We start from the raw sequence: 10503 nt of genomic DNA, 5'->3' as shown, positions 1-10503 counted from the left end.
TATGCATCAGAATAGGATTAACGGAAAGCAGTAACATGCTACACTACTCTAATGCAAGCAGTTGAAAGAGAGTAGGCGATATCTGGTGATCAAGGGGGGGGCTTGCCTGGTTGCTCTGGCAAGACAAAGGGGTCGTCAACACCGTAGTCGTACTGGGTAGCAGCGGCGTCGGTCTTGGTGTCTAGTGAGAGAAGAGGGGGAAGAAACAATAAATATTAATCAAACATAAGCGTGACGATGCATGACATGTCAATGCGTGGTGCTAGGTGTGCCCTAATGCGGCATGAGGTGATACCGGTGAAGGGGGAAAACATCCGGGAAAATATCCCCGGGAAGCAGTAACATGCTACACTACTCTAATGCAAGCAGTAGAAAGAGAGTAGGCGATATCTGGTGATCAAGGGGGGGCTTGCCTGGTTGCTCTGGCAAGACAGAGGGGTCGTCAACACCGTAGTCGTACTGGGTAGCAGCGGCGTCGGTCTTGGTGTCTAGCGAGAGAAGAGGGGGAAGAAACAATAAATATTAATCAAGCATAAGTGTGACGATGCATGACATGTCAATGCGTGGTGCTAGGTGTGCCCTAATGCGGTATGAGGTGATACCGGTGAAGGGGGAAAACATCCAGAAAAATATTCCCGGTGTTTCGCATTTTCGGACAAATAAATCGGAGGGGGAAAGTTGCGTGTTCGCTATGCTAGGGATGTGTGGCGGATGAACGGGCTGCGCATCCAGATTCGTCTCGTCGTTCTGAGCAACTTTTATGTACAAAGTTTTTCCAACCGAGCTACGGTTTATTTTATATTAATTTTTTAAAAAATAAATCATTTTAAGGATTTATTTAATTATTTAAATTCAACATTATCCAGAACAGTGCATGCTGACGTCAGCATGACGTCAGCAGTCAACAAAGGTGTTGACTGGGTCGCTGACGTGTGGGTCCCGCATATCATTGACGGTTTAGCCTAATTAGGGTTTAACTAATCTAATTACTGTTTAATTAAACTAACTAGTTAATTAGATTAATTAAACTAGATTAATTAACTTAATTAATTAATTAATTAATTATTACTTATTTATTTATATTTTTCTTTTTTAAAATGTTCTCAAGGGTAGGCCCCACATGTCATTGGGCCAGAGGCCTAGCGGGCACAAGCGGGTTACGGGCGCTGGTGCACGAACGGGTGCGGGCGCTCGACAGGGGCGAGCCCGGGAGCGGCATCGCCCGAGCGGGAGCGCCGGTTAGCCGGGCTGCCGCGGCGCGAGCGGGGCCGGACGGAGGACGACGAGGGAGGGACGGTTGGGGCATTCCACCAGCGCAAGCAGTGGGCGGAGGCGGCGACGGCGGCAAGAATGGCGGCTCGCCGGTCGAGCGAGGAACGGGATGCAGCGGAGCAGAGGCGAGCGAGGTCAGGGCGGGGTCGGGCGCGATGACCAGCCAGCATGGGCATACCAGGCTCGACGACGAAGGCGGCACACGGGGAAGGGCAGAGCGGGCCGCAGCGGTGGGCGGTGTAGTGGCAGGGCATCGGCCGCGGTGTCACGCCCCAAGACCGGGCCTAGACGAGACAGCCGCTGCAAGCCTATAAACCAGAGGCCTATAGTCACGCAAGGCGTGATAAAGCAGGCATAAACTAGCAGTGGATCACATAAGCTCATATATTTACTATACAAATTCCTTGACATTTACAAATAGTTGAGTAAAGACATCGTATTCTCTAGTCGCTTCCGATCCGCTGGTCAAGCCTAGTCTTGGATGAAGACATCTTCTGAACATACTTAAGTTGAACATACTTAAGTTACATCGTCCACATCTAAAAAACAAAGGAGGCAAGGGTGAATACGACAAATCATACTCAGCAAGTAAGTAGATACTTCACTATTCAACAAGAATAGAATTTAAGGATATTGATACAGTAACAACAGGTTGACTGTATTTAAAGGAGCATAAATATCATGACAAATTGCTGGAGCCAATTCATTGGAAATAGATAAAAGAACAATATAACCGGATATAATGGAAATGGACCAAGAAATTATTAGCGTCACACATGACCGCAAGCTTCCCAACCCGGGAGTCACAGGGGTGAAATTTCACACTTTTACGCTCTTAAGAGGGGTACTCCGATGTCGACAGCTTCGACTAGAACCACACAGGTTCCAGAAGAGCAGAGCTCTTTGATCCCCTAAGAACCGACCACCCGGCTTACTAGTGTCGATCTCTCCTACGGATCCATCACTGACACGCTTCCGAACGGGTGTCGTTCTTAGCAGAGAACTCAGACAGTCCCATACCCGAACTGTGACCGGTACAATTACGTTTGCCGTCGGGACACCAATATTGATGGATGTGTGTTTGAATCAACGATAGGACCACTGAAATATTAGTCAAAGACAATACACTCATGACTTTTCATGAGTTCCTCCAAAATACTCTGATTCTATCAACAAATGGATTATGAGGAAAATACATCCCTCTCTCAAGGATCAACAGAGGCTCAACAAAGATCAAGGTGCAATGATATTACCAGATAATCAAGCAATATAAGGAGAGATCAGGGAGTTTAGCAAAGCAACTACTTGCCTCGGTGACAAGAACTATTCTCCATGGCATCAGATAAATTTGTCATCGATCGACCATTGTTATATAATGCCACATCGTAGTATATGTATGTTCTATACATAACATATACAACTCGATTGTCTTCTGCTACATCTGCATCTATTTGTAGTCTCTTCTATGTAATCTATGCATATCAGCATCTTCACCTAGCTCTGCCCTCTCATCTGGACTCTAGTTCTATGCGTTCCTATCTTTCTCTTGGTAGTGTGAGGTGCAAGTGAGCGGGTAGGAGGTATTTATAGGGAGTGAGCAGGTGTGAACATCGCCTAAATATCCAGCCGCAGGTGACCTTTCAAGCTGACCTTTGGAGCAGTGTCAGAATGCTGGCCGACAGCTTCTTGGCGACCAAAGAGTCATCTAATGCTGCCTGGAGACAATGCATAGAGTCCACGTTGTGAGTCAGCTGAGTAAGCCACTAGTACAACGCCAGCACATCCAATTTCTTGTACGTTCCTTGCCACGTTGCCTCTCTCATGATTATACATGCATGCACGAACTGGTAGAAAGGAGTCAACCCAATCTTTGCTTCTCTTCATCTCATACACGTGTGATTGATTCACTAGAGTGTATTTGCCAACACATGCATGCCTATCCTCTATAATCAAGCCACGTACCCCTTGATAATTAATTACTAGTCTTCATCCTAATCATGCATGGTTCAACATAAAATGCTTATATGCACGTACCAAGCTTCATGGCATCGCCTCATCTGATTGAATAATTATATGTGTTACATGAATATAACATTCAGGGATAATAACTCCTAAAATATAATATATTAGTAATACTATAAACTATAAGGAATCAGTTATATGTTTATTTGGAATTAAATAATAACCAAAAATTCGGGTTATTACATTCTTCCTACCTTATAAGAATTTCGTCCTCGAAATTCAGAACCAAAACTTACTATGAACCATTTATTTATTACACACTGATACTACATGTAAGGGTTGTATTAGTGTATGCCAAAGAATTAATTAGGATGCCAGAAATATATGCAATTCTTAAGTCTCCGCGTAAGCCCAAATAATCATGACGATTACTTGCTTAGCAGAACATATTTCTTCTCAATCATACCGTGGCCAACGAACAGAGAACAATTACAGAAGAATATATATATATATATATATATATATATATATATATATATATATATATATATCATGGTATAGACTAGTAAAGAGATACTAGAAGCAGTATATCTCTACATCAATGAAACAGAGTGCAAGTCACTGGACTGAGCACATCAAAAGAATAAGAACAATGGAACTGCTACTTGCCTGAACCGCAGTATCCGCCTACCACGCGGGTGCTACGAACCATAGCAACGTGAGCTCCAATTTCTTCTCCCCGCAGGTGACTCTGACTAGTGTGTCTATGGTCCTAAGCTACAATACCTGGTTGCTTTATATACTGGCGAAAAGTAACCAGCGCCTTGTGACATATTAATTGTCTCCTTCCTTGGTAGATGTTACGACCCCTGCCACCGTGGCCCCATCTACAGCCACCACTACGGGCAGGCCGCTTCTCCAGCAGGCGGACAGGAACGACCAAGACGGGAGGCCAAGCCCAACAGCAAGTTCCCAGCCCACACTTGGGTGACGACGCGTAGGGTTAAGTAGGACTCGAGCCCTCCTGCGCGAGGTGTGGAGAAAGTAGTAGGCTGGCGGCGGCGTATCTCTCTCTCGATCCCCTTTCCCCTTTCCCCTGGAACCCTAGATCCATTGAGATTTGTATCCCGAATTCCTCTTGTGTTGCTAAGATTCGACTGGGAGCATAACAATTGGTATCAGAGCCGTCCGATTCACCCAAAAATTTTCTCCACCCGCCCCAATCTGGCTGGGCGATTTCCATCTATCATCCAGACGCGGAAAGGCAAGGCCACAGCGATGGAGGAGCATACAAAGGCAATTGCTGATCTGACCGCAGCAATCGCGACCCTCACCGCCAAAATCAAAGACATCCACCCCGTCGTCCACGTCCTGCAAGGGTGGCGCCCCTTGATCGAGCAGTCCATGAGGAGATCCGATCGGAGGTGGGTCACTTGCGGACATAGATCGACAAAGCCACTACAACCGCCGCGGACAAGGCCGCGGCGACCGCCCCACTTCCCCCTCCCCTGCGACTCAGCGAGCTTCCGCCACTGCTTCCCCAATCCGTGGAAGGGGGACGGCCGCGACCTCCGCCATTGACGGGCGACGCACTCCATCCGCGCGTTGTCGATGCTCCAGTTTGTGGTGACAATAGTCACGGGCCCGATGGCCATGGTGTGCTCACTGATCTTCGGGGGAAATCGTCAGGGGAGATCCGCACCCCTCGATTACCTCCGGCCACTGGTACGTCCGATCTCTATGGCGAGCAATCCTTTGCTAGGGACCGGGGTTACCTTCGCATGCCACCGCCACCATGTTTCGATTTTCCCTTGTTCGATGGGACTAACCCCAGAGCCTGGCGCCTCAAATGCGAGGCGTATTTTCCGGTGTGCACGCTTAGTCCAGACACTTGGGTTAGTTGTGCTGCCATGTACTTCACATATGGAGCTCTTACCTGGTTGCAATCGTCACAAGCACATTTGCACTATCAGGAGTGGGGGGAGTTTGCTGCTGCCATATGTACTCAGTTTGGTAGAGAGGAATTTCAAAATCTCCTTAGGCAGTTTAACAGGTTAAAGCAGACAGGCACCGTCGCCGAATATGCTGAGAAATTTACTCAAATTATGCATAACCTGTTAGCTCACCACACCTCCTGGGACCCTGCATTTTTTGTTACTCAGTTTATGGAAGGGTTGCAACGTGATATTCGTGTTGCTGTTGTTCTTCATCGCCCACAAAATTTGGATACTACTGTGGATCTTGCTTGTTTACAGGAAGAGGTGGTGGACACGTTTCGGCGAGACGAACGATGGCCGTCGGGGCCTTTCTCCACTGCAATGGGGGGACGGACAATTCCTCGCACGGTGCTGCCGCTGCCGGCCCCGCCAACAAAGACCAGCAGTGCCCCTAGCGAGATGTGTCAAGACGATCGCCGCACCGTGGACACTCCCCGACCACCGGCCAACGACGACAAGCTGACTGCGTTGCGAGCCTATCGCCGTGCCAAGGGACTGTGCTTCACTTGTGGCGAACGGTGGGGGCGCGACTAGCGTTGTGCCCCTACTGTGCAGCTTCATGTGGTCGAAGAACTGATCGAGATGCTCCAACAAGCACCAATCGAGCTAGCTGAAGTGGAAGCGACTACGAGTGAAGCCGACTGTTGTGTTCTGTCTCGAGATGCTGTCGAAGGGGCAGAATCTCCCACAACGATGAGGCTGCATTGCTAGGTCCAACAGCGGGAAGTGCTCATGCTTGTGGACTCTGGATCTTCGCACAGTTTTGTTAGCTCGTCTTTGGCTCAACACCTTTAGGGAGTGCAGCCAGCCAAGCGTGCCATTTCGGTGCGTGTGGCAAATGGTGGGGTCCTTCATTGCGATCAGGAGATACCAGCATGTGCTTGGCGTTCTCAGGGCATCGATTTCGTGACTGATCTCAAGGTGTTGCCGCTGGGTTGCTATGATGTAATCTTGGGTATCAACTGGCTGGCGTGCCATGGTCCCATGAAAGTGCATTGGGTACAGAAGACCATGGACTTCGAGTACAAGGGAGACCAAGTGCATCTCAGCGGTGTGTAGGCGGATATTACTCGCTGTGATTTGATATCTGGGGAGGAATTGCATAGTTTGCTAAATCAAGAGGTTGTGACTAGAGTGGTGCAACTCTGCTCCATCGTAGAAGATATGGAACACCCTCCTATTCCAGCAGCCATTGGCGACCTTATTGAGCAGTATGGGGTGATTTTTGAGGAACCACGTGGTCTGCCACCACAACGGGCCTTTGATCATGCTATCCCTTTGGTGCCGGGGGCACGACCTGTCAACCTGCGCCCGTACCGGTACAGTCCCGCACAAAAGGATGAGATCGAACGACAGGTGGCGGACATGCTAGCCCAGGGAATCATCCAGCCAAGTGTGAGCCCGTTTGCCTCTCTAGTTTTGCTAGTGCAGAAAAAAGACCTCACTTGGCACTTTTGTGTGGATTATCGACACCTCAATGCGATCACAATCAAGAACCGTTATCCTCTTCCGGTTATTGACGAGCTGCTTGACGAGCTCGCAGGAGCCCGGGTGTTCACCAGTCTGGACTCGCGGGCAGGTTACCACCAAATCCGGATGCGACCTGAGGACGAGCACAAGACGGCATTCAAGACACACCATGGTCACTTTGAGTTCAAAGTCCTGCCTTATGGCGTCACCGGTGGTCCGCCAACCTTTCAGGGGGGCATGAACATAGTCCTGGCGCCGTTCCTTTGTCATCGAGTGCTCGTTTTCATTGATGACATTCTCGTTTATAGTGAAGACTTGGACTCGCACATTCGGCTGCTCCGTCAAGTGTTTCAGTTGCTGCAAGAGCACCAGTTGAAGGTCAAGTACAGCAAGTGCACATTTGCTCGCTCGAAGCTGCTCTATTTGGGCCACGAAAACAGTGGCGACGGGGTGCGCACCGACGAGAAGAACATTGCAGCAGTGCAAAAGTGGCCTGTACCTACCAATGTGAAGGAAGTGCGGGGTTTTCTCAGTTTGGCTGGTTACTATCGTAAGTTCGTCCATGGTTTTGCTATCACCTCTCGGCCGCTCACAGATCTGCTTAAGAAAGGGACCGTCTTCCGCTGGACAGAATTGGAAGATGGTGCATTTCGAGCTCTGCAACAGGCGTTGGTGGCTGCGCCAGTGCTAGCCCTACCGAATTTCTCTAAAATGTTTGAGCTTGAAATAGATGCTTCAGATCTGGGCATTGGGGCAGTTTTGATGCAAGAGATACATCCACTCGGTTTCCTGAGCCGTGCGCTGGGGCCGCGCAATCGCATGCTCTCGACTTATGAGAAGGAGGGCCTGGCGATCCTTTTGGCTGTCGATCATTGGCATCCGTATCTTCAACATGATGAATTCATCATTCATACCGATCAACGAAGCCTTATTCATTTGGAAGATCAAAGGCTATCGACTCCACGGCAGCAGAAGATCATGGTCAAGCTGCTGGGGTTGAGGTACCGCATCGTCTACAAACGAGGTTTAGACAACCGAGCGGCTGATGCTCTCTCTCGCCTTCCTGGCCCTCCGCAGGGCGATCTTGCAACTATCACCACGGCAGTGCCGGCTTGGCTGGAAGCAGTCCAACTTGGTTATCGAGAAGACCTGGCCGCACAGCGCCTCCTGGCCCGGTTGGCAACAAACCCAGACGCGCATGACGGGTATCAGCTATGTGATGGCATCATCAAGCAGAATGGCCGAGTGTGGCTGGGTGATAATGTGTCCCTGCAGAAGCAAGTATTGGAGGCCCTGCATATTGGAGCTATTGGGGGCCACTCGGGATTCAATGCAACTTACCGACGTGTCCGGCGGCTGTTCACCTGGCCAGGGCTCAAACACCACGTCAAAATGTTTGTGGAAGCATGCCAAACTTGCAAACAGGCCAAGCCAGAGCGAGTTCGTTATCCTGGGCTTCTCGAGCCCCTACCAGTACCAACCCAAGCTTGGCAGATGATCACTATGGATTTTGTCGAAGGCCTGCCGCGTTCTTCGGGATTCAACTCCATTTTGGTGGTAGTCGACAAGTTCTCCCGGTATGCACATTTTGTTCCGTTATCTCACCCCTTCACAGCTTTTCAAATGGCGCAGGACTTCATGTCCAACATTTACAAGCTGCATGGTTTGCCCGAGTCGATCGTCTCGGATCGTGACCCAGTCTTCACCAGCACCCTGTGGAAGGAGCTCTTTCGTCTCACACACACCAAGCTTCGCATGAGCACCGCAAGACACCCTCAGACTGATGGGCAGACGGAGCGAGTTAACCAATGCCTTGAGACTTTCCTCCACTGCTTCGTCAATGCCTGCCCCACCAAGTGGCAAGCATGGCTGGCCCTCGCGGAGTTTTGGTACAACACATCGCCATACTCGGCGTTGGGGACGACTCCTTTTGAAGTGCTCTACGGACATGCGCCCCGTTTCTTTGGCATTGTCGACCCCGTGGCCTGCGGGTCACCGGATCTGGCGGAGTGGCTACAAGACAGAGCGCAAATGGAGGCACTGATCCGGCAACATCTTCTGTGGGCGCGCCAACACATGAAGGAGTCTGCTGACAAGCGTCAGTCCGACCGCGTCTTCGCCGTCAACGACTGGGTGTTCTTGAAGTTGCAACCTTATGTGCAGCGTTCGGTCACCACCCGCACAAACCAGAAGTTGGCCTTCAAGTACTTCGGGCCTTACAAGATACTGCAGCGCGTGGGAGCAGTGGCCTACAAGCTTCAGCTGTCGGACTTCAGCACCGTGCATCCGGTATTTCACGTATCCCAACTCCGTCAAGCTTTACCACCTACTGAGCAAGTCCTCCAGCAACTGCCAGCAGCAGCAGCGGCAAGCCCAGTTCCGGAGGAGATCTTGGAGCAGCGAGTCGTTCGGCGCGGAGGCACCAGTGCATCACAGGTCCGCGTGCGCTGGACGGGCAACCACTGGAGTTGGCGACTTGGGAGGATGCTACTGAACTTCAACACCACTTCCAGGATGCGCCAGCTTGGGGACAAGCTGTGTTTCGAGGGGGAGGGGATGTTACGACCCCTGCCACCCTGGCCCCATCTATAGCCACCACTACGGGCCAGGCCGCTTCTCCAGCAGGCGGACAGGAACGACCAAGACAGGAGGCCAAGCCCAACAGCAAGTTCCCGGCCCACACTTGGGTGACGACACGTAGGGTTAAGTAGGACTCGAGCCCTCCTGCGCGAGGTGTGGAGAAAGTAGTAGGCTGGTGGCGGCGTATCTCTCTCTCGATCCCCTTTCCCCTTTCCCCGGGAACCCTAGATCGATTGAGATTTGTATCCCGAATTCCTCTTGTGTTGCTAAGATTCGAGTGGGAGCATAACAGTAGAGCTATCTTTAAACACCTAAATGCTCTCCACGAGATATCACCTGTGGCTATTGGAGACGGCTCCGTTACCTTCTTTTGGTTAGATTGTTGGGTTCTTCCTGAACCCCTCTGCGTTGTTTTCCCTGCCCTCTTCTCTCACCACACCAAACCAAATGCTCTTGTAGCTAGTATCATGATGGATGGGATTGATCTGGCCTTGCATAGCCGGCTGACCTTAAGTGCTTCCAATGAACTTGTTTCTTTGAGTCTTATGTTGCAGGAGGTGTGTCTGACAGGTGCTCTGGACATCAGGTCTTTACTTAATGGTTCACCCTTCTCCACCAAAGTTGCTTACGATGCCCTCGCCTCACAACTTGCTGATCCCCACATTGGCAAGCATTTGGGACTCGCAGATCCCTAGCTGTGTGAGGGTCTTTGAATGGCTCTTCTACCTCGACAGGCTCAACACCAGGGCTAATCTTCATCGGAAATCCATCATCGAGTCCTCCTCCTGCCCTAGATGTGAGTCTGCGCCTCAAGACCGTGCTCACCTTTTCGTCAGTTGTTCAGCCGCTCACAGCATCTGGGATGCCCTTGGGTTCCTTCCATGCTCCTTTCCCTTTCCAGCTCTTTGATCGCCCCCTGGCCACGCAGGGCTTCCTGGGTCTGTTTGGCCTTTCATTCTTCTCATTGTCTGGAAAAATTTGGGACGCGCGAAATGCATCCCCCCCCCCCCCCCCCCCGCCAAATCAATGTCTTGCCCAATGATGTAATTAAGGCTATCATTGCAGATCTCACTCTATTGTCTCACCGTCCTAAGAAGGCCGAGGACAAGGTCCACGCCGGCTTGTGGCGGGATTTCCTTTCCTCTCGCCTTATCTAGTCTGTAAACTCTTTTAACACTATATTTTAGGAGTTATTATCTGTGAATGTTATATTCATGTAACA

General features: G+C 50.3%; 1 long non-coding RNA gene and 1 pseudogene across 1 annotated transcript; one reads left to right on the top strand and one right to left on the bottom strand.

The window, feature by feature from the left end:
• Window positions 1–1640: 1640 nt before the first annotated feature.
• On the bottom strand, window positions 1641–2938 carry LOC147972215 (uncharacterized). The gene is made up of 2 exons (XR_015603391.1): window positions 2582–2938; window positions 1641–1811 (listed from the first exon to the last, which is right to left on the bottom strand). It is a non-coding gene; the product is annotated as an uncharacterized LOC147972215 (long non-coding RNA).
• Window positions 2939–4512: 1574 nt separating this feature from the next.
• Window positions 4513–5626, top strand: LOC125507214 (uncharacterized; annotated as a pseudogene).
• Window positions 5627–10503: the final 4877 nt, after the last annotated feature.

The sequence above is a fragment of the Triticum urartu genome, chromosome 5A (genome assembly GCF_056163025.1).
Source record: "Triticum urartu cultivar PI428250 chromosome 5A, HENAU_Tu73, whole genome shotgun sequence".
NCBI classification, from domain to species: Eukaryota; Viridiplantae; Streptophyta; class Magnoliopsida; order Poales; family Poaceae; genus Triticum; species Triticum urartu.
The sequence above is the reverse complement of the archived record's forward strand: the minus strand, read 5'-3'. Positions and strand labels throughout refer to the sequence as shown.